The sequence below is a fragment of the Prionailurus bengalensis genome, chromosome B4, assembly GCF_016509475.1.
Source record: "Prionailurus bengalensis isolate Pbe53 chromosome B4, Fcat_Pben_1.1_paternal_pri, whole genome shotgun sequence".
In the NCBI taxonomy this organism is placed as follows: Eukaryota; Metazoa; Chordata; class Mammalia; order Carnivora; family Felidae; genus Prionailurus; species Prionailurus bengalensis.
Window position 1 is genome coordinate 111,425,783 of NC_057358.1, and position 24,793 is coordinate 111,450,575.

The following is a 24,793-nucleotide window of genomic DNA, read 5'->3' on the forward strand; positions in this document are numbered from 1 at the left end:
ATAAATATGGACAGCATCCTATTAGAACATAGAAGCACCTAACCAAGACTGGGAAAAGTGATATTGACTTTGAGCCCTAAACATGAGAGGCAAGGCAAGACCAAAAAGCGTTCCAAAGAAAGTTCAGAAAAGCAAATAGGTAATTACAGCCAGAGCCTAGGGTTGGAGGCAAGAGTATGGTGAGCGATGACCTTGGATACATAGGCAAGGACAAAATGATAGCCACAAGAACTCAAAACACCCTAAAGTTAATTTTGTTTCTTTTTTTCTTTTTTTCTTTTTTTCTTTTCTTTTCTTCTCTTTTCTTTTTTCTTTTCTTTTCTTCTCTTCTCTTTTCTTTTCTTTCTGGTAAATAGGGAATATTTACTTATTTATTTTAGCATTTTTTTTCTACATTTAAATTCAAATTAGTTAACATAGAGTGTAGTCTTGACTTCAGGAGTAGAATCTAGTGATTCATCTCTTATATATAACACCCAGTGCTCATCCCAAAAAGTGGCCTTCTTAATGCTCATCACCCATTTTACCCATCCCCCATCACCACCCCTCCAGCAGCCCTCAGTTTGTTCTCTGTATTTAAGAGTCTCATGGTTTGCCTCCCTCTCTGTTTTTATCTTATCTTTCCTTCCCTTCCCCTATGTATATTTGTTTTGTTTCTCAAATTCCACAAATGAACGAAATCATATGGTATCTGTCTTTCTCTGACTTATTTCACTTAACATAATACCCTCTAGTTGACTATGAATGGATAAAGAAGATGTGAGATATATATATAGATATAGATGATATAGATATAAATATAGATATAGATATATACATACACACACACAATGGAATAGTACTCAGTGATAAAAAAGAATTAAATTTGCAACAATATGGATGGAACTGGAAGGTATTGTAAGTTAATTTTTTAACTGAGTGTGTTGAACAACAAGCACAATGAATATGAATGTAATACATACCTCAGAAAGTAGCCTTCAAGAGCCTACTGTTCTAAACAGTGACACCTGCTACCCTATTTCTAGCCCCACAGAAGAAATAAAAATAAAAAAGAAGATACTAGTTTTTTGCCAAGCTCAGTTACAAGTTTCAGCCCTTGTCTGGAAATTTCTACGTTCTGTTGACATACTGTCAAATGAAAGTCAATGAATCCTCACTGTAGTAGTTTGTTTGCCAAATATGCCAGTTCCCCACCCTGAAGTGTCCCTCCCTGAGGGAAGAATATACATCGTTGCTCTGATGAACTCAGGAGTGACCAAGTGACTTGCTTTGGCCAGTAACATGTAGACATGAAATAACGTGTGTCTCGTCCAACCAGAAGCTTTCAGATTTGACAAATGATTCCCCTTGTTCCTTTTCGCTCTACTAAAGTGACCAAATGTTCCAGACCGAGGCTGCTCCATCAGGACAGAGAGTGGAACAACAGCCAATCTGGGAAGGATATGGTACAGGAGACATCCATCTATAAGTCGTTGAAATTTGGGGGTGGGAGAGGTGTTACTGTTACTGCGGCACAAATTGCCTATCCTGACTAATATGTTCATAAACCCAGACTTCTAGAGCAGAAGGGATGAGGCAAGACATGCTAGTAACACCATACACCTATATGGTCAGGTGAGTACCTGGGGCTTACCCTACTCGGAAATTTCCCCCACAGATTTCACACCAGAACCATGGAAATGAAGCATATTTGATTTTACATTTTCACTCTCTCCCTGCTCGTGACCAAACAATTCAGTACTAATGACTAACTACTCCAACCAGAAAAAAAGTGTGACATGGGATGTAGGCAGCCTGTCTGTGCTCCGTTTGCACAGCCCACAACTATAAATAATACCAGTAGGAAAGCACACATTGCCTTAGATGGAAGGCACAAAGAAAAGCACTTTCTCTGATAGTTTAGCAACACATTCAGATTTCATGTCTCTAGGTAAAAATAGGCCTAACAAATGAATTAAATTTGGAAGCTGAGCCGAAGTGAAGAACACTGGCATTATAAAGATGCCGTGGGAGGGAGAAGAGACTTATAAGGTGCTGTATTCTCTCTGCCGGTGAGCAGGATAGAAGGGTGGAAAGAAAGGATTTTCCTGAGAAATGAAAATAATCATCAAGAGTTTGAAGTTAAAAATATCATCTTTATTAAACTAGTAACCCAAAGGAACTCTGAAAACCATAAAGGCTTCAGCAACGGATAAAATAAAACTCAACAGTTAGGATTTTCTTCAGTGCACTTTCAACGTTAAGAAAAGGGGGTGGGGGGAGGGAAACAGATCCAAAGAAAATAGATGTCAAATAGATGTCAAAGAGTGTCTAACAATACATAAACTTCCAACTTAATAACCCACATGGTTTGTTTGTTTGTTTGCTTGTTTCAATAAAACCCATCCATTTCTATTATAATTTTCAATGTTATTTTTTTAAGATTTTATTTTTAAGTGATCTCTACACCCAATGTGGGGCTCGAACTTTAAATCCTGAGATCAAGAGTTGGATGCTCTACCGACTGAGCCAGCCAGACACCCCTCAGTGCTATTTTTAATGTCTCTGGTACTTGAGCAAAGGAAGCATTAGAAGATAGTATATCTTCCAAAAGAAAAAAAAAGTATCAATCATCAACCTTTCTTAATGCTGTAGTCTAAGGCAAGTACACCTCTCTATCCTATAACATCTGCAAACAAAAAAATGCTATATTATCTTTCTACATCAAAATATATGCTATTTATTTCCAAGTAGAAATGCGTCTAACATTAGATCATAAGCTTCTTGAGGGTATCTCAAGGCTGTCTTCTGTATCTCTCTCAGAGCCTACCTAGTACAGGGGGTAATACCCAGCAGGTACTTCAGACACATTTTTTAATTGAATAGAGTGACTTTTCTCCATGAGCCCTTCTTTGCTCTAAGTGGCCTACTGTCAACAAACTATACCCTATGTTGATAGACAATTGGTGAAATCTTTAGGCCAGCAAAACATCAGCAGATAATAACAGCACATTCTAACTGTGTCCAAATCTGTGGCCTGAAATGTTCCCTAAACTGCACCGCTGGCATCATCACATAGTGAGGATAACTCACTTGAATCATTTCCCTGAGCCGCTGGAGAACTGCCTGCTATGCCAACAGTCCTATGGTCATGGTGATTTGGCCAGATCTCAGTTCCCCAAGGGTAGGCCCTGAACACAGTGAGGCCTTTCCAAGAGATCCAAATGGCTTGAGGATGAAGCTGAGATGACCCACAGCTGTGATCACAAGAATGCAGAGGGCCTTGGGTTTGTTGTAGATACAGGCCTGGAAAAACCTATTCTTGGATATACGCACAATTATTGGGGTCAACTTACCATGAGTAAAAAATCTAAGTCATCAATCACCTCCTGCAGTCAACACCGTTTGTGTAAGTCCTCAACTCCCACAACAATGCAAGGGCTTCTTGATTAACTTGTGGATAGTCCTGTTGTGCTGCTTTAAGACCAGCTAACATGTTGGAACAAAGCATTCTAATATCATAAACTGAAGTGTCAATGGTAAGAAACCTTATATTTTATATTTGTTAGAGTACTAGCAGAGATTTCCAGCCAGACACCCCAACTTCGGCAAGGCCTTTTTCTAGCTGTTGTGATGTGGCTCAACAGCAGGACCTAAATTAAGACAAAATAAAGCAAACTTGGTTCACAATCCTGGTTTTTGTGGTTTTTTAGAGTATACACATCATGAACTGTACAGTTTTATCTGGGGTTAGTAACTTCAGGATCATTTATGCAAAGACTTCAAGCAAAATTGGAAGTTTCAAACTTACATTTCATACTGAAATAATTCAACACACATTAATAAATACTATAAGTCAAGTCGTTGGGTCGGGCACTAAGATATAACGATGCACAAATGAATAGGGTGTTATTAAAAGCATATAGCCCTGGGGTGCCTGGGTGGCTTAGTTTGTTAAGGGTCCAACTCTTTATTTCAGCTCAGGTCAGATCTTATGGTCATGAGATCCAGCCCCATGTTAGGCTCTGCACTGACAGCATGGAGCCTGCTTTGGATTCTCTCTCTTCCTCTCTCTTTCTGCCCCTTCACCCCTCAAATAAAAAAAAAAATGTGTAGCCCTTGTTGAATGTTGCATAAGTTTATCTTCCATTGTTTCCACAATCAGGATGTCACATTTCCAAACCCAGAAAACAGGCTCTTCACAAATCGATGAAATTTTCAGGTTGGCTTTTAGTTTTGTTGATTGTTTCCTTCACTGTGCAGAAGCATTTTTATTTTGATATAGTCCCAGTAGTTTATTTTTGCTTTTATTTCTCTTGCCTTAGGAGACTTATCTAGAAAAATATTATTATAGCCAATGTCAGAAATTACTGCCTGTGCTCTCTGTTAGGATTATTATGGTTTCAAGTCTCGCATTTAGGTCTTTAATCCCTTTTGAGTTTATTTTTGTGTACGCTGTAAGAAAGTGGCCCAGTTTGCATATGTTGTCAGGTTTCCCAACACCATTTGTTGAAGAGACTGTGTTTTCCCATTGTATATTCTTTCCTCCTTTGTCGAAGATTAATTGACCATATAATTGTGGGTTTATTTCTGGGTTTCCTATTCTGTTCCTCTGATCCGTGTCTATTTTTATGCCAGTACCATACTGTTTTGAGTACTACAGTTTGGTAATATAACTTGAAGTCTGGAATCGTGAGAACTCTAGTTTTGTTTTTATTTTTTAAGATTACTTTAGCTATTTAGGGTCTTTTGTGGTTCCAGATAAATTTTAGGATTGTTTGTTCCAGTTCTATGAAAAATGTTGGTATTTTAATAGGGATTGCATCAATTGAGTAGTATAGACTTTGGGTAGTATAGACATTTTAACAATATTTATTCTTCCGATCCATGGGCATGGAATGTCTTTTCATTTCTTTCTGTTGTCTTGAATTTCTTTCAGCAGTGTTTTATACTTTTCAGACTACAGGTCTTTCACTCTTTGGTTAAGTTTATTCCCAGATATCTTATTTTTTTGTGTGTGCAATTATAAATGGAATTATTTTCTTAATTTCATTTTCTGAATATAACAGATCTCTATATATTGATTTTGTATCCTAAGACTTTACTGAATTCATTAATCAGTTCTAGCAACATTGTGGTGGAATCTTTAGGATTTTCTCTATATAGTATCATGTCATCTGTAAATAGTAAAAGTTTTACTTTTTCCTTACCAGTTTCCTTTTATTTCTTTTTGTTGTCTGATTGTTGTGGCTAGAATTTCCTATACTAAGTTGAGTAAAAGTGATGAGAGTGGGCATCCTTGTCTTGTTCCAAAACTTAGGGGGAAAACTTTTTCAGTTTTTCCCCATTGGGTATGATGTTAGCTGTGGACTTTTCATATAAGGCCTTTATTATGTTGAGGTATGTTTCCTCTAATCCTACTTTGTTGAGATTTTTTATCATGAATGGATCTTGTACTTTGTCAAATGCTTTTGATGTATCTATTGAAATGACAACATGATGATATGTGATCTTAGTGATATGATGTTTCAGGCTCAAAAACATTTTGAAATAAAGACAAAGTTCAGACTTAACCTCAATGAATATGATTGCTTAGCTATCTATAGTAATATTATTAGTATAGATAGTATACTAATAATATTAGTAACAATTAGACATCATTGATAAGCCTATGCAGGGTCAAATTCTGCAGAGACATGGAACCTAAAAGGAAGAGCAAAAAGTCAATTTACTACAGAATTTTAATATGGATTCATTCATTCATTTATGCATTTTTAATAAATTCAGTTATTCAACATATGTTTATTGAGTCCCTAATATATTTTTGACATTGGACTAACATCATAAAAGAAACATAAAGTCTTCCTCTCTTTGAGTTTATACTTTAGTGGGAGAGATAGAAATTATAAGGTGACATTTAGTTTCGATTTTAATTAGCAAAATATCAAGAATATTGCTGAAGCAAGGGGGCTACAGGAAGAAAGAACAGGCCCAACATGTCTCAGCTCAACTGTCTGAGACTTCCCAGTCCTCAAAGGGATGTCACAGCTGCCTGTGATTCTCTTCATGCAAGGTAGAGACTAGTATTTTTTGCAGAACAAATTCAGAGTGAAATAAAGTGTTAATTAGCTTCTGAGATGCAAAATAAGATAATGTGCCGAGACAACAGCGTTACCAGACATATGCATTGGGAAAAGATTTTCTAGATCACTCTATGTTTTCCTGTAGTATATCAAGAATTGAGTTGGCCAGAGTTGTGGAAGAGACATTTCTCCTTCTATCATAGCTAAGTCATCCCTATGATAGACAGAGGATGTGTCATAAAAGAAGTAAAACAATGTTTATCCTGGACACAAGATTGGTGAAAAAGAGAAGAGAAGGGGAAAAAACCCAAACAAACAAGCAAGTAAACAGGCATCTCCAAATTTGTCCCATCTTTGCTTCCAGCAGGAAAGAAGGCAATGTTACATAGACGTTACTTGATCAGCAACCCCCAACTGAGACTCTGCCACTTAGCAGAATATCCAAAGCAGACTGCACTGACAGCAGAGAACCCGATGTGGGGCTCGAACCCACAAACGGTGAGATGATGACCTGAGCTGAAGCGGGTTGCCCAAACGACTGAGCCACCCAGGCACCCACAAATTGGACCAATGTTAAAACATACTTTAAATTTAATTAAGTTTTCCCTAGAACAAGCAGGAAGACGTTCGTGGAAGAGACAGGCTAGGAGCAAAATAAAGGAGGTACATTTCTCTGCACATCTAAATTGTCGTGTGACTGAAATCTGGAATCCTGCCACACAAGCCACACATTTTGCCCAACCTCTCTCTCTAACTGCCTGTGGGGTCAATATGCCGCAGTTTAAGAAAGAGCTGCCGCCAGAGACTTGGGTCCAAAATATGCAAAACTGACATAATTGTTACAGGAGAGTTGATCATTCTATTCAGAATCAAGTTACTAAATTCCTTCTAAATACGTAAGGCAGGAACTACCTTCTGAAGCCTAGTTGTTTAACTGGTATTGAAAAATTTCTTCCACAGATCAGAAAGTTGGTAATTTGTACATCATTGAAGAGCCAGCACCTTCTAGAAATACAATAGGGGCCCCTGGGTGGCTCAGTCAATTAAGCATCTGACTTGGCTCAGGTCGTGATCTCCTGGTTCATGGGTTTGAGCCCCGCTTAGGGCTCTGTGCTGACAGCTCAGAGCCTGGAGCCTGCTTCAGATTCTGTGTCTCCCTCTTTCTCTACCCCTCCACCACCTTTCTCTCCCTCTTTCTCTCTCTCTCTTTCTCTCAAAACGAAATAAACATTATGGGGTACCTGGGTGGCTCAGTCAGCTGAGCCTCTGACTTCGGCTGGGAGTCAAAGTTCTTGGTTCGTGGGTTCAAGCCCTGCGTTCGGCTCTGGAGCCTGCTTTGGTTTCTGTGTCTCCCCCTCTCTCTCTGCCCCTCCACTGCTTGTGCTTTCTCAAATAAAGAAACATTAAAAAAAAAAAAAGAATTTTCAAACCCTCAAAGTCATGTATACCCCTTCCTAAAGTGATCTCCCTGGATCCCATTAAAAATAATAAATAAATAAATAAATAAATAAATAAACAAACAAACACACAAACATCAAGAAAAATTTTATAAATAAAAATACAATAGATTCAGAATCACTTGTTTATAAGAAAAATAGGTGGAAATAATCTGTTCTTCCATAACAAGTATCTCTTTTTGTAAATTTGTACCTGAAATTATTTTCTTTTCTTAATTTTAAAAGATCACAAATGAGCTCAAGATGGAAATAGAAAATATGCTCTCAAATATCAAACCCTATTGTGTGTGGGGTTTTTCTTAAGAGAAATGTAAATGTAATAATGAATGGGGTTAGCAATGTAGGTGTGATGTTAGAAAAATCTCCTGACAATTAAAGTCCAAATACTAAGATAAAATAAGGTGAATGTTCCTCTACTTAAGCAAAATGTGAAAATAGTGTTAAAAAAAAACACAAGATTTTCTAAAACTAAGCGATTCTTCCTCTGAAGAGGAGAGAAAAAAAAAGCAGGTTCATAAATAACATTTTAAAATATTTATTTCCGCTATGCTTTTTCCAAAGTTGTATAAAACAGATCTCTGCTAAAATAATTGCAAATAAGCTTGCTGACCAAAACGAACTTTAGAAAGAAAAGAAAACAGACTCATACCATTGTCGCCTTATTATTTATGCCTCTTTAAAAAAAAAAAAAAAAGGCCTGTCTCCATTGTTCTTCTAACATCTTTTTATAATCAGCTTTAATTGATATTATATTACATCTTTTTATTCTTTTATTTTCTATTTTTTTTAATATTTTATTTATTTTTGAGAGAGAGACATAGAAAGACAAAGGGTGAGCAGGAGAGGGGCAGAGAGAGAGAGAGAGAGAGAGACATGGAATCCTAAGCAGGCTCCAGTCTCTGAGCTGTCAGCACATGGGGCTTGAACTCATGAACTATGAGATCATGACCTGAGTTGAAGTCGGACACTTAACTGACTGAGCCACCCAGGCGCCCCTTTTAGTACATCGTCTTAAATAAAATAATTTTTCTATCTTTTATTCCACAAATCAATCAGATGTAACATGTAGGTTACCCTGAATTAAAGGTTTCCTTTGTAGAGATACTCAGTGAATTCTCACAAACCCCACTGACAGAAAGCATCATTTGTTGTCAAGTAAGTCACTCGACAGAGCTTCCAGCTTAAGTTTTTAAAACACCCTCTCACCCAGCAAAACTTCCCATACCTGGTAAATCTTAGAACCTCTGGTAACCTTTACTACTTAGAGGTGAGGAGGTGACTGATCACCCACATTTTCCCAAAAGAGCCCCCTGCTCCTACTTGCCTGTAATGATATTTTAACATTGAACTCAATCTTCTTGCTCCCAAATTACAAGCCTATAACCATTACCTCAAGAGTGGCACCAGGAAACAAGAGTGCATTTTTACTACACCATCATCCCTTAACATTTCCAACTTACTCCTTTCATGCCAGGCCTTTGCAAGAGGCCTCATTTATTCCCAAATTCCAGGAGCACAGGAGCTAAGAAAAGCTTTGTTGTATGGCAGAGAGCCCCAGATCTGACATTCACGGGAAGGGGAAATCAAATGGGACCATCCATTAACAGGTCAGTCCAGAATTGTTATGAAACCCCCTGCCTTTTCAAATGACCAATGGGCCTCTCGTCCTTTCTTGGTGCCGGGCCTCCAGACTACGGGCTGTTTGCATTCAGTCAACACTCCAATTTTATAGGCCTGTGGAGCCAAAGATTACAAGACTTTTGAACTCCAGGCTGCCTTCTGTCTGGCTACACCCTCTGTTTCTGGAGCCCAAGTCTTTTTTAACAAGCCTACAAAAACAAGCAGTTAGGGTAAGGTCTGCTAATCCTCTTTCCTACCTAAAAGTAATTACGTATTTTGAATCAACCAGCAAGGAAGCAGAGTGACCACTACAAATGCGTGGAGCTATTTACAGAAGGATCGTACTGTGCCTCAAAGGGGTTGATCGCTACTGACTCGAGTTCCTTAAAAATGTCCTGCTGTTGCTACACAAGAAGTTACATACAACGCTAGGCCCGGTTTTTTAAGGAAAAGAACAAATGTACAAACTTAAATGAACAAAAGATGAAAAGAAGAAGTCAGAAAGGCATTTTAACAGGCTCCAAATATCCTGGAGCATCCATTGGTCTGTCTTCCTCTAGATAACTGCACATCTGGTTTCTCCGCACATAATTTCACGCCCGTCTTCTTTTTTTCTTAATTTACACGGTTAACGGACTTCAGTCTATCAACAGCTTCGAAGTTGCATCTAGGCATTTTATATTAAGAACATGATAGTCTTTTTAGTTACTCAAAATGATAAACATCTAGTTCAAGAAAATTCATAGCATTCTTTTCAAAATCCAACGTTTAAAACTGCCTTTTACCTTTAGTGTAAATTATTGCTTATACAATAAGCAGTTCTTTGTATCCCTGTGGACAAATATTTTGATATAAAATATGCCAGTGGTCAACTCTCGTATCTTGTCAAACAAGTCTGTAATTTTTCTAAAAAGGTTTTGCATTGATACCCAAGTTATACACTTCTTGGGACATAAATATCATAAATTGTAGTAGGCCTACCACTATCACCAAAAGAACAAGGAGTTCCCAATTTACTAATGGGTTGTGTTTCAAAACCTTTTTTTTTTTTTTTTTAAGTATTTAGAGCACAGGGGCGTCTGGATGGCATAGTCAGTTGAGCCTCTGATTCTTGATTCAGGCTCAGGTCATGGTCTCATGGTTCATGGGTTCGAGCCCCTCGTGGGGCTCTGCGGTGGCAGTGCAGAGCCCGCTTGGGATTCTCTCTCTCTCTCTCTCTCTCTCTCTCTCTGCCCCTGCCCTGCTCTCTCTTTCTCTCCCTCAAAAAAATAAGATAAATATTAAAAAAAAAAAAGGTGTTTGGAACACAGAATGCATTTTCCCATGGAAACATTGTTGTGGCGATTCCATTCAAAGCGATCTGCCTAACAGCCCTTCTTCACACTCTTTTATGCCCTGCCCCTCTGATTTAACTATTGCAACTCCCTCCTCCTGGAATGCCCTCTACCCCTCCTCTCCCTGATATCCATAGTCAACTCATACCCTTGACAATGAGCTTAAATGCCACTCCATGAAGATTCTCGATAGATGGAACCCATCACTGGATCCTCAGAACTAAAGGGCTCTTCATGGCCCTTCTGTAGTAAATGTGGTTATTTCCCCCAACATCTGTTCTACTCCCCACCCCCACCCAACCTGTGATAACAATCATAGGGTTTTTGTGAGATTGATCTCATCCTTATTTCCTGGAACTAGGTCTATACCAGTGAGGAGAATCCTATCTCTCTTGACCTAGACATTGGTTCAGGTAACCCAGGTTTACACCAATAACTATTTGGCATTTTCTTTTTCTTTTTTTTTTTTTAATTTTTTTAATGTTTATTTTTGAGAGAGAGAGAGAGACAGAGACAGAGACCATGAGCAGGGGAGGGGCAGAGAGAGAAGGAAACACAGAATCTGAAGCAGGCTCCAGGCTCCGAGCCATCAGCACAGAGCCCCACACAGGGCTCCAACTCACAAATGGCGAGATCATGACCGTAGCTGAAGTCAGATGCCTAACCAACTGAGCTACCCAGGCATCCCTATTTGGCATTTTCTTGTCCACATAGACTGGTTTAGGTCCAATCAGAACAAATCCTAGGACTTTTGGCCAATGGTTGTGAGACAGAACATTTTCTTCCTGGCTTTGAAAGTTAGAGATTATATGGCTCACGTTCCTATGGGCAGGCATTTTGTTCCCATGAAGGAAGTCAACATCAAGTCGATACCCAGAGGAGGGCAGAACTGAGGGATTCATAGAGAAATGGAGCTAGAATCTTGATAGTGCAAGCTCCTTGAACCTGACCTATCTCTGAACTTTTCAATTACATAAACCAATAATTTCATTCCCTCACATCATTTAAGCCACTTTGAGTTGGGTTTTTGTTACCTCTAATGAAAGCATCCTACTGATACAATTCTTATTGCTTTCTACTTCATACCATTTTTTGTGTGTACCAGTTTTATATTGCCCGTTATGCCTTTTAACTTTCTGAGACCAATACCATATCTTCGTACCCACCCTCAGTGCCTAGCATATACATCTGTATAGGAAAACATAAGTGCGGGTTGGATTGAGCCAACTAACTCAGTATTTTTCAAGCGAATGCCAGTTATGTGGGATGTTAAAACATTTTATGGAGGGAAATAATTTTACCTTTAAATAGGATGGACAGGGGCGCCTGGGTGGCGCAGTCGGTTAAGCGTCCGACTTCAGCCAGGTCACAATCTCACGGTTCGTGAGTTCGAGCCCCGCATCAGGCTCTGGGCTGATGGCTCAGAGCCTGGAGCCTGTTTCCGATTCTGTGTCTCCCTCTCTCTCTGCCCCTCCCCCGTTCATGCTCTGTCTCTCTCTGTCCCAAAAATAAATAAACGTTGAAAAAAAAAATTTAAATAGGATGGACAAGCACTGGGTTTTTAAAAGGGGGAATAATTTCTTTACCACAGTATTTCTTAAATTCCTCAATATACTTCACTAATGCACATTGTGACAAAAAGTGAGATCTAATACAGTATATCTGTCAAACGCATTTAACTCCTTATCTCTTTCATACTGCACATCTCGAGGAGCTAATGTTACAAAGAACACATTACAGAAAATACTATAGTATGTCATAATGATCTGAAAACTCCAACCTGATACGCTTCAAGGAGTAGAAAGGAAGAGGAAAAGGAAGTTTTCCCCACATTTCAGAAGGGAAGGTCAGCCAGAGAACTTACTGTTGATGACCTCACCCCTGTCCACACACTGTTTACACAGCTCCAATGGTTTTCCCCCGAGAACTTACCTTTATGCTGATCCACACACACCAACTACCTCTGTAAGTTCTGATCTTCCAATCAAAATCCCCCCTCCTTTGCCCCTCCCTACAACAAAAATTCCCTTTCCTTTCAAACAAGTAAGATGTCCAGAAGAACGCAATCTGACTAAATTGTGTCATCTTATATATGAAAAGTCAGCCAATCCTTCAAATCTCCCACGGGAACAGGTATCATACTTTTTTTCATATTTCTATTAACACTATCCCCTCAAAAATATCTCCAGGTAGCATAGAACATATAACAGTATTACAAACGGAAGTGTCGAGCGAACATTTTTTAACAGGGTTCATATTTAAATGAGATCATTCAGTGGAAGACCTTTGACCTTTATGTAGGAAATAAGGGACATTTTGGTTGTCAGGCTCATTATCACCATTGGTTTTAATAATAGTAATTTTTAGGAGAGCCTGGGTGGCTCAGTTGGTTATGCGTCCAGTTCTTAGTTTTGGCTCAAGTCATGAGTTCACGGTTTGTAGTTCAAGCCCCACTTTCGGGCTCCACACTGAAAGTGCAAAGCCTGCTTGGGATTCTCTCTTTCTCTCCCTCTTTGTCTGCCCCTCCCCTGCTCGTGCTCTCTCTCTCAAAATAAATAAATAAAGTTTTTAAAAATAAAAAAAAATAGTAATTTTTAATAACCTCTTTAGTTACCCGAGGCGGGGGGGGGTAAGGGGTGGGCAAAATGGGTGAAGGTTGTCAAAAGGTACAGACTTCCACATATAAGAAAAATAAGTCCTGGGAATGTAATATCCAATGTGGTGACTATAGTTAACAATTCTGTATTGCATATTTGAGAGTTCCTAAAAGATTAAATCTTAACAATTCTTATCATAAGAAAAAGAATCGCAACTCTGCGTGATGATGGATGTTAACTAAACTTACTGTGGTAATCATTTCACAATATATACTTATATCAAATCATTATGTTGTATGCCCAAAACTAGTACAATGTTAGATGTTGATTATATCTCAATGAAAAATAATAATAATGGTAATTTTTAGCCATTGTCTTCATAATTACCTCAATCACAACTTAGTAATATTTCTTAGACCGTCCCAGTCTTCTAAGGTTGCTCTATTTCTATACAATTAGGTTTAGTACAAAACCAACCACTCCAAAACTGAATGGCTTAAGCTTTTTGTGACCCAAGAGACTTCTGACCCACCAGTTCCAGTGCCATCTGTGTAGTCCTTCTAATCCTTGTGACCCCTGTCTCCCAATGCCCGCCCTCCTGTGTCCTGGGAGCTGCCTCAGACCCAAGCCGTGCACGGCTTTGATTCTGGAAGCCCTGTAACCGCCACAGACCGTTCTGGCCCAGTGGACCTGAGAGCTGTAGATAGGAACTTCAAAACTCTAGGCACAACACTTTCTCATGAGATCTCTGCCCACAGTCAAGACATAACAACAGAGAGTATTTCTTGGTGGGTTTTTATACACCGACTTCTGTTGAAAGTAAAAGGCAACGTTTTTCTCGAGACACTGATGTGATTAGACCTAATAAAGATTCACCGAATCACGTCTTTATTTTTAATCCATCCACGCCTGAGCCCTATTAATCTAACTTCCAAACTCGACCTTTATCCATTTAGAAGTGTGTGGCAGGTGCCACCTGATGTTTTTGAAGGTGTGTTGGCTTTTCATCCCCTTTGCTGTGAGGGGGAGACGAAGCAGCTTGCCTAGAGCCTCTCTGGAATCCGAGGGACCAGCATACCACTCTATGCCTCTTTCATTGACTACATGTCATTGCCAACAGGCGATTCTTGTCTTACAAGTTTCTCAGGCTTCACGTCAGGCAACAATACCAATAACAGTATTCTGTGGAATAAAATTTATTAAAATTGCCTTGGATTGCTAGCTAATCATTCAGACTGTTGAAGCACGCAAAGATAGATTTTTTAAAAAATCATTGTAGTATATAAGCCTTTTGACCTGGGTAGTAAAAGTGACATATTAAACAAACTACGCAGTGAGTATTAAGTGGCGTATAGGGCCAATAATTTATTGTTTCTCTCAGTTCTTCTGACCTGGGTCAACCTGTCACCAATGGAAAGGTCTAAGACGATGACCTCACAAGACTGAGACCTCAGCCAGAACAGCTGAGAAGGCTGGCCTCTCTCTCTAGGTGGTTTCTCCTTCTCCAGGAAGTTAGTTGGGGCTTCTTCCAATGGCGGTCTCTTTCGTAGCCAGCAGCAAGGTTGCGAGCCCCAATGCACACGTGGTTTTCAGATATCTACTGTATCACATTTGCTAATGTCCCATTGGGTAAAATAAGTCCTGAGGTTAACTTCAAATTCAAGGAGGAGAGGAATACACTCCCCTGTTTGCTGAGAGAGCGGCAAAGTCACATTACAAAGGGGCATTTGTGAAGGGAGGGAAGCAATCCTCATGGCCATCTTCGCGAACCGTCCATTTCGCTCCCACTGGCCACAGTGAAAGCTGAGATGAACAGTCCCAGCTGAGTCCCGCACAAATTGCTGACCCATACCGTTGTGCGCAAATACACGATTGCCATTTAGGCCACTAAATTTGGGGAACATGGTCCGACGCCAAAAGCTAACCGGATCAATTTCTGAACCCATAAGGCAGGCAAAAGTTCCAAAATGTTTTCAGTTTCCTTTTTAAAACTCCTCTTATGTTTTAACGCTGAGGTATTTTAAGTGCTTTGGAGGTATCACATGACTATTCCTTGCGATTTCTACTAGGCAGGATGGAAAACAGAGGGCTGTTCACATAAGAAAGTCAAGTATAAATCAGGTAGTTGAAATTTGGGGCAAGCCTCTCCTGGCCCTTCTGCACCCCACACGCCAATGAAGAGACGGAAGAGAGAGGGTTTGATGGAACGACCACAAAAGCCAAACACACCCATTTGATAAAGAAACAGTGTAGGAGAAACAATCATGTACCTTCATCCTTAATATGACATAGTAAGGCCAAACCATAAGCAACGCACTTCCTTACAAAAGCTCTCAGAATTCGTAGAACAGATTGCACAGCAAAGAAAAAGCAGGCAAATAAAGAGGCTGGCAACCCGGCTGTAAGTATGAATTTTAAAAGGAAACAGTCCCACTTTCCCCGCCCACCGTGACTCAAACTGTGTTTCCAAACTAGTCCTCGATCAGAATGTAGCAGAATAAGTGCCAATCAGAATTAGGACGCCTGGATTTTCATTTTGCCACTGAGCAGCTGCCAGACCTCCAATAAGTCATTTGACCCCTCTGGGTCTATGCTTTCACAACTATTAATTGAAAGGGTCAGACTAGGCGACCTGCCTAAAAACTGCTCTTCTAGAAATTTAATGCTCATGTCAGAAGGCTGGGCAGTGTAGCATGTGGTCAAAAACATGACCTCTGTCATCAAAAAAGAACCACTCTCAGGTCCAGCTCAGCAACCGACTAGCTGTAGAATCTTGAGCAAGTGTCTTAAATTCTCAGTTTCCTCACCTGGAAGATGAGAACGGTAATTGTATGGGAATCTGCTAATTACGAGATACCACATATCACATATTCAGCATTTGTCTGGCACATTAGGAAGTGCTCAGAAAATACGTCTTCGTGTTGTGAGCAAGAAGCTAAACCGTGTCTGTTAATTCTGCCCGTACTGTCATAATACACATAGATTGGTCACACGATCCACAAAGGAATCCTAAAGCTGCCCTCCCCCCCCCCACCCCCCGCAGCTACCTGAACCTCAGCTCCGCTTGTGCGTCCTGAGGACAAAGCAGAAGTTGAATATCCAAAATCACCAGAACATTCTGGAACTACTGCTCTCCCTGCCCTAGCCGTTTTACTTCCCTTTTGAAAAACTAACATCAAGTCTAAAAGAAAAAAGAGATTTGGGATCCGAGTTTAAAGAAGAAAAAAGCAGTTTGTGCAGACAACTTTGACTTCCCTGATGTGTGGAGGATCTCCTAGCCGCAGTTCCCAGAGTATCTTTAGCCTCCAGGCGTCTGCTTGAAACAGGATACTCAGTTTAACCAGTAATTCTGGTCTCTCCATTTTCCCCCTGTGTACAAGGTATCAAAGGAACAAATAATGCCTAAAACATCAAAATGTTTTTATTCCTCACCTAAGAACAACTATATCCATGGGCGAAAGGAGAAATAACGGAGAGTAGACTTAGGCAGGAAGACTGCTATTCAGTCTTGAAGGGTCTCCGTTGTAATTGCTAAGGATGACAACAAAACAATAGCAACTGGGGGAAAGGGAAGAAGTGTCCAGCACACCCTACTCATGCCCTCCACCTCATCTAAGCCAGTAGACCCAAGAAAGAACTTATGTGGAAGCAGGGCCCAGGCAGAAAAAGGAATGAATGCCCACATACCATACGAATAAATAATTAAAACTTATAAAAGCAAGTGAACAACTAGGTTAAAAATATATATACTCTATTTTCCTGCTTTGACAGCTATACCCTTAGTAACTAAGAAGGCCGCGTTGCCATTCAGAGTTCCACATCGAAACCTGGTGACACGGGGAGAGCCGTCCTCTGACCTCTGCCCACCCCTTCTCCATCTCCTGGTTCTATCCAGCACCACAAGCGGCCTCAAAGGCACATTTGGGGATAACTCACTCAGCACATATATCCGAGCAATTCAAACTCCTTCTGCCAGGTGGCCTTTGCCACCTCCATGGGCCCAAAAGTACACAATTGTCTGTGACCAGGAGGACAAACCCAGAGCAGACAGGCACTAGAATCGGGCCTGGAGAGTTCAGGAGGCCGGGGCATCTGGGACGCCATCTCAAAAAGGAGCATAAACTTTAGATGGGTATATCCCCTTGGTCTCTTAGACTGTTTGCTCAGTATATCCCAAGAAAACCACCTGGGACCGTTTGCCTTGGAGTAGGGGCAGCACTGAGGAGACCACAGCCTTCTCAGAAGCTTCTCAGACCTTATCCCCAGGGGTCGTTCCTCCAAAGAGATGCCTCCACACTCTCTTCCACACACAGATGGGCCTCTTCAGCTTCTCTCAGGTGACTCTTCGACTCCCACAACCGTCACCCTAAGTCATAAACAAATGTCAAGCAACAGGTTTCTTCCTAGTGTCTCCCTTTGGCATTCTTCAAACTGAAACCCAAGTTTCTCATTTTCTCCAAATTCAGAAGGCTTGTCTTTTCTTCACATGTTATCCTGCCCTCGGGTGATTCTACTCATCCATTATCTGTATCATAAAGTATGTGTCTCAGATGTGCACAATGTCCGGCTTGAAGTCATGACTCTTCCCTCACTTCCCATGAAATCGGGAAGCCAGGAGATAAAAGAAATATGGAAACTAATGTCCCTTTTTGAAATGTTCCTTTTTAAAATTAGTAATTACTGATATTCAGCTTTGCTTCTTTTTTTTCCCCGGTTCCTGATCATTTCCTGATTTTATTTGTATCCCTTTTTCCTTAAGGTTATTCCTCCCAGTAGCCCCAAAACTAAAATCAATCCAGCCAAAACCACCAAAGTTATCATTCCGGCACACCTTTCTCTGAGCCCGGTGGGTGTTTCTCACCCCTCCGTGCCCAAAGGCCATCACAGACCCTTAGGGCACAGGACAGGCACTCAGGCAGCAGGCTTATTCTCTTTCAGTGAGCCCTTTAATACCTCCTAGCTAAGACCAGGCCCGTTCTAGAAAGAGTAGAGTAAAAAAAAGGGAGGGCCAGCTTCATGAACATGTAGCCCGTGCTTTCTGGGCCATGCATTTGGTTTAATGTTCTGATGTCACCATCTTAAGGGTCTCACTAATCCTGTCTTTGAACTTTTTCTTATAAGTGAAGTCCAAGGGGACAATGAGGCTTATGTGTGAACAGAGGCATACGCACGCTATGCCTGTCCGCCTTCATCGCCACCCCATTCAACAAAGAGTATTTGCGATGCCCCGTGAGCACAGAATTCATGTGGCTCTACCGTGTTTGGGAGTTCTGCAAGACTAAAAGTGAGTTCAAGGTAAGTGTGTTACATCTGTGGCTGTGTAAGTGGGGGTGCTGACCACACCTGGAGGCCCTGTTTTCTATTCCACCCAGGCTACAAATACAAAAAGACAATGGGGTTCCAAAAGACCCAAACAACCAAGGAAACTACTTTATCTTTTGTTACTCTTGGTACTGCTCTGTAATAATCAACCATTCACCCTAAAAATGATGACACTGAAAAAAGAGAAAGGCAGGGCGACCAATAGCTCCTTTCCCTGTCAGTCCCTTCTTATTCATCAGTAAGCAAAAAGAAAGGTATTGGTACATGTATATCAAGAAGTAGAAACAGTTGAGTTCGTTTTGTGCAGCATTTCCACTGTTCTGGTAGGAACAAAATCCATATGCAAGTATGAACTATAAAACATTGAAAGGTATAGTTTTGTGATTCCGTATACAAGTAAAATCATCTTATATTTTCATTTAAAACTGGCATTGCACACACACACACACAAACTGGCATTGGACAGTATAGAAATGAATGGCAAAATTAATGATAATAATTTTAAATGTTAATGTCTCTTTACTGAGGATTGCACTAAATGGCAAATTTAAAACACTGCGCTAAATTGAAAGAGACGCTGCAAGAGAAAGGATAACTTTATATTTTAGTGTCTTTAACAGTACTCTATTTTTTCTTGCTCTTTGAACAAAAGGCCCTACATTCTCTTTTTGCACTGGGCCGTGTGTGTTATGTAGCCCTCCCTCCACCCGCATCCCCCCACCGGCCCCAGTGAACAATGAGAAGAGATTGAGTGGGACAGAGGTGGGCTAAAAGGTGTCAGAGACAGGTCACAGCACAGCAGTATGTAGACATTTGTCTCAGAGCTCTCTTTGATACCAGACCCCCATACTCAAACACCTCCTGTAGTGCCCTGTCTCATTCAGAGTAAAAGCCAAAATTCTCGCTCTGGCTCCATACCTCTGACACCTTCTCACCTTCCCCGCCCACCTCCCTGGCCTCATCTCCCACCTTTCACCAGCTTTCTCTGCTCCACTCCTCTGCCCGGCTGTCCTTGCGTCCTCCCACCTACCAGGCATTCTCCTACACCAAAGCCCTTGTATATATCTTGTCACCTCCCCTAGAAAGTTTTGTCCCCAGTTATCTGGAGCATCCACCTCCTCAAATCCTCAAGCATCTTATCAAATGTCACTGTACCAAAAAAGCCTTCCCTGACCACATTATATAAACGAGTAATACTTTATTTACCTTGCTTTGTTTTCCTCTTTTGTACTTCTCACCATGGGGCCTATCGCATAATGCATTTATTTCTTGATTTAAATTCTTGGTCTCAGGGCACCTGGCTGGCTCATTCAGTAGAGAATGTGACTCCTGATATCAGGGTTGTGAGTTCGAGCCCCACATTGGGTGTAGAGATTACTTAGCTGGATGGAAAGAAAGAAAGAAAGAAAGAAAGAAAGAAAGAAAGAAAGAAAGAAAGAAAGAAAGAAAGAAAGAAAGAAAGAAAGAAAGAAAGAAAGAAAGAAAGAAAGAAACAGTTTTTGGCCTCTTCCACTGGAATGTAAGCTCCATGAGAGTAGAGGCTGTCAGTTTTATTCACTGCTATCTACCCAGACTAGAACAGTAAAAATATTTGTTGAATGAATAATGCTAATACACTTCCTAAAATCTGAGGTCATTTAGATGGAGATAAGAAAACATATTTAATATGAAGACATAAAGCTGGATGCGCTTTCATATTACAAAATAGTCTCTAACTTGGATCCACAAATAGTGCCTGATGTCCAAAGTCAGGAAGCATTTTGCTTAGGGGAAAGAAAACCACCCAACTAGGGCGCCAAGGGGCCCGAGGCTGAGGAAGCAACTCTGTCTTTAATAAGCTGTGCAATCATACACAGTAACTAGAACCTACTAAAACCTCAAGCCCTTTAGCTATAAAACGCACATGATTTAATAATTCCTGCGCTCTTTATCTCATAGGTTTTTGCGTGTGGTAAATGGGACAATAAATGTAAACATCGTTTTGCAAAGCTGAAATGTTAAAGAAATGCTAGGGACTTGTGCTTGCCCAGCTAAGGAAGGAAACAGTGGGATGAAGGGAGGGGGTTTGTCAGGGCGGTGGGGGAGGGATCAAGGATACCAGGACTGTTGGGCCATTGAGCAAAGACTGGTATTTAGAGATCAGAATGAAAGAAGCAACGCAGAACAGCAGATGCCAGGTCCTTGTTGATCTTTCACACGGCGACCCCCATACGTCTCCCATTTGACATGAATGTCACCGAGCCCAATTAGAATTAGCCTTTCACATAACATTCAAATTCCTGGACTTCCGAGAACAGCCATATAAGGGATGAACAGTGCAGATAAGGGGAGAGGAATGGAGAGGCAAAGGTTACAGAAAAACATGAAGAGATTTTTGCATTCCCCAACACAAAGGACAAGATGTTTCAACAAATCCTATAACTTGGGGAAAGATTTAGCTGGAGAATATTTACCCAAGTTGTGGGCCACCCTCTTTCCCAGCATTTTTGTGTGGGTTTTTTTTTTTTAATTAATTTGTTTTTACTTCCAGACCTTATTCTTGTCTTGTTTATTTGTTTTGTTTTTATTTATTTGCTTAATTTTTCATTTCCTTTTGCCGCACTCACTATGTAAGTTGATATATTCCCAGCACCAAAGCCACTCCGTGCCCCCTAATTTAGTCTGCTTCGACACAGAGAGGAACTCGTCATGTCAGGCACTCGCCTCCGCTAGAATATATTTTTAAAATTCATTTTCATGCTAACAATGCCCCTGCGAAGATGGTGAGGCATAGAAAATCAAATTGTGCATGATTCTTAATCAGGAAACGGAAGCATTTTTAAAGGCACCCTTCAACGCCTGAAATGAACCTTTTTGGTAATTTCAAGGGTGCCAGATAACTTCAGCTGAATGGTTTTTAAATAAAAATAAAAATACCGTGACATGTAACAAAGAAGGGAGGTAGCAGTGGCTGTCAAAAGTGGGCAGCCTGACAGCCTCCTGACAGGGAAACCCTACACTGTATTTTTAAACCAACCTATGTAATTTAGGAGAAAAGTCACCACATCTCCTGATAAAGCTTTTGGGGGCGGCTGGAGGATAAGTTTGCAGTGCTGGAAATGGCAGGGCCTCCCACACTGAGAAGCCTTGAGATTCTGCCTTTTTGCAGGAAGAAGAAAGAAAGAAAGAAAGAAAGAAAGAAGAAAGAAAGAAAGAAAGAAAGAAAGAAAAGGAGAAAGAAAGAAAAGGAGAAAGAAGAAAGAAAGAAAAAGAAAGAAAGAAAGAAAGAAAGAAAGAAAGAAAGAAAACCCAAAAGCCTGTATTTCCTGAGTAAAGTGGAAGCAGCCTGTAAGAGAAAACACAGAAGTTTCCAGATCTTGGAAATCAGCATGAACATCACCTTGTTAGCGTTGATAACAAGCAAGATGTGAGTGACCTGGTCTGAGTGAGTGACGTGGAGAAAAACTGGTAGTGGGTCATAAATAAATGTGGTCGTTTAACATAATTCCAGTGAGGAAGATGGAGTGACTTTGGCAGAATCTGACAGAATGTGAACAGGAGTGCCTCTAATACTCCCATATCTGGTCCTCAGGGAAATGGTGAGGATGGAGATTCTTCTCCACAGGGAGGATGCGAAATGTTTTGGCCGAGAGATTATGGAATCCCACCTCCCAACTTTCTCACTGAGGGTGTACTCTTTAGTTATTCAACTCTCTGAGCCTTCGTTTTCCTGACTTATAAAATGGGACTGATGACATTATACCTGGCAGGGTTGCTGTTAGCATTAAGGAACAGCCAGAATAAATGCCATTTAGTGAGACCAATAGTGAAGGGCACACTCTAAGTATCTGCCAAGCCCTGAATTTGTCAAAAGGGCGCTTAGTATGAGGGAACAGAAGGGGTTTTCTGGGGGCGCCTGGCTAGCTCAGTTGGAAGAGCAAGCTACCCTTGATCTCAGGGTTGTGAGTTCAAGCCCCATGTTGGGTGTAGAGATCACTTAAATGAATAAATAAGAAGTTTAAAAAAGGGAGGGGGCCAAAGGGGGACCACACATATTCTTCTTGGCCATCAAATAAATGCCCCAACTGCCTCCTCTAACTTCTGGATAGACCAATGCCTGATCCCGACATAAGATTTGACTAAGTCTGTAACCACGCCCCTAACTCCCCCATTCAAATACCCACTACACACACACACACACACACACACACACACACACCAGGCTGCAGCAGCCAAGAGCACACGCTGTGCCATTGCCCAGCCCTGGGTGACCGACCCTGACATAGGCCCCCGAAAGGGCAGTTGTTTGACTGAATGCAACCTCTTATTAAAAATTAATTTCTGTCAAACCCGATTACATATGAACACAGCCTCATTGTGATCACTACTGTGATTTCTGGAAACAAACATAGGCTCTACTGTTGCCAAAAGCAAGGGGCAGTTTAGGACAATTCTCAGTCTTGATCCATGAACATGGAGACACAGCCAGCAGATTCCCTGAGGCTCACAAAGGCATTTGTCCCCCAAGGACAGCTATCTGCCTCACCCTCCTCCTCCCGTTCCACCCTGCCTCACACCCACTGCCTCACTCCCTGGAGCAAACATGTAGAGAAAGAAAAGCTTGCTCCCTAATGCAAATAGATCCCACACCCAATCCAGATTCTACCTCTTCTAGTAGCATGTGCTTTCCATTTGAGAGTTCAGGTTTCCTCCTCTGTAAATACAGAATAATGATGGCAACACCACTACCCAACCCATAGGGTTGTTGTGGTAGATTAAATGAGACAATATATGGGCGCCTGGGTGGCTCATTCGGTTAAGCGTCCGACTTCAGCTCAGGTCACGATCTCACGGTCCGTGAGTTCGAGCCCCACGTCGGGCTCTGGGCTGATGATGGCCCAGAGCCTGGAGCCTGCTTCCGATTCTGTGTCTCCCTCTCTCTCTGACCCTCCCCCGTTCATGCTCTGCCTCTCTCTGTCTCAAAAATAAATAAACGTTAAAAAAAATTAAAAAAAAAATAAATGAGACAATATATATAAAGCACCTAGAATATAGCGAGCAGAAACTCAAGAAATACTCATCCTATCTCCTATTGCTATCCTGCCTTGTGCAATACTGTACTGGAATGCTGTCTTCTACAATGTTTCTTCTAAATTTAGGGCACAAGATTGGGCTGTTGTTTCCTGGAGAGCAATGAGTTGAAGAGAAAAGAGCTCTGTGGCTAACATACTCTAAACCAGATTTATGCACCCCATATATCTCTCATAAAATTAGTTTTATTCCCCCTCTGCATTAATCATTTCTTCTGCTTCCATCTCATGAGATCAAGAAGTTAGAGGTAGAGGGGCGCCTGGGTGGCTCAGTCGGTTATGCATCCGACTTCAGCTCCAGTCATGATCTCGCGGTTCACGAGGTTGAGCCCCGCGTCGGGCACCATGCTGACAGCTCGGAGCCTGGAGCCTGCTTCAGATTCTGTGTCTTTGTCTCTCTCTGCCTCTCTCTCTCTCTCTCTCAAAAATAAGTAAAAACATTTTTAAAAAAGAAGGTAGAGGTAGAAAATCCACTGTGTCCTCCTCCTCTCCCTACTTTATATATCTTCACTATTTTTGCCATCAACTACTTTGACATGGCACTGCATGATCTTCTAACATGGTGGAGAGAACACCAACTTCTAAAATGGGTGCTACCCTACTGACGTAGAAAGAATAAAAAGAGTAACAATGTCCAATGAGATAAGGGTGGCAAGTCTGAAAGAGGGCAAGCAGGCAATATGAATCAGAGATTAAATGTGTGAGATCATTGACCCAGTCATTCACTTCCAGGAATTTATCCAAAGGAAATAATTAAGCAAGCATACACCAATGGTTTTCATTATAGTATTGCTGATCATGGCAAAAAATTGTAAATAAGCTAATGTTCCTCAATAGGAGGTTGATCATGTAAACTATTGTACATTCATACAATTGAATACGATGTAGTAACTGTTTTAAAAAATGAAATAAATCTGGGCTTTTGAAATGGAGAGAAACTCTCTATAATTGTTGAAGTGGAAAAATGCTGGTTGCAGAAAAATATGTGAATATAATCCTGTTTATGTAAAAATACAAAAATCTCTTATGTATATTTATATAACCATTTGTAAAACCCAAACTATGCTTTGTCAGACTTTTGAGTGGTTCTTTCTGGTGGGAAGATCATAAGAGTATTTTTAAAAATGTTTTATAAACCCAGACATGATTTTGTAATTTGAGCCCCTACACATTTAGAATCATCCAAACAGAATTTTTAATACAAATAAAATAAACAAAGAAAAGAAAAGAAATGCACGTATGCACCTAATAAGAGAGCAAAAATAATTCAATAATCAAGTAGCAAATTACTTCTCTCAGTAATTAATAGACCAACTAGACAAAAATGTCAGT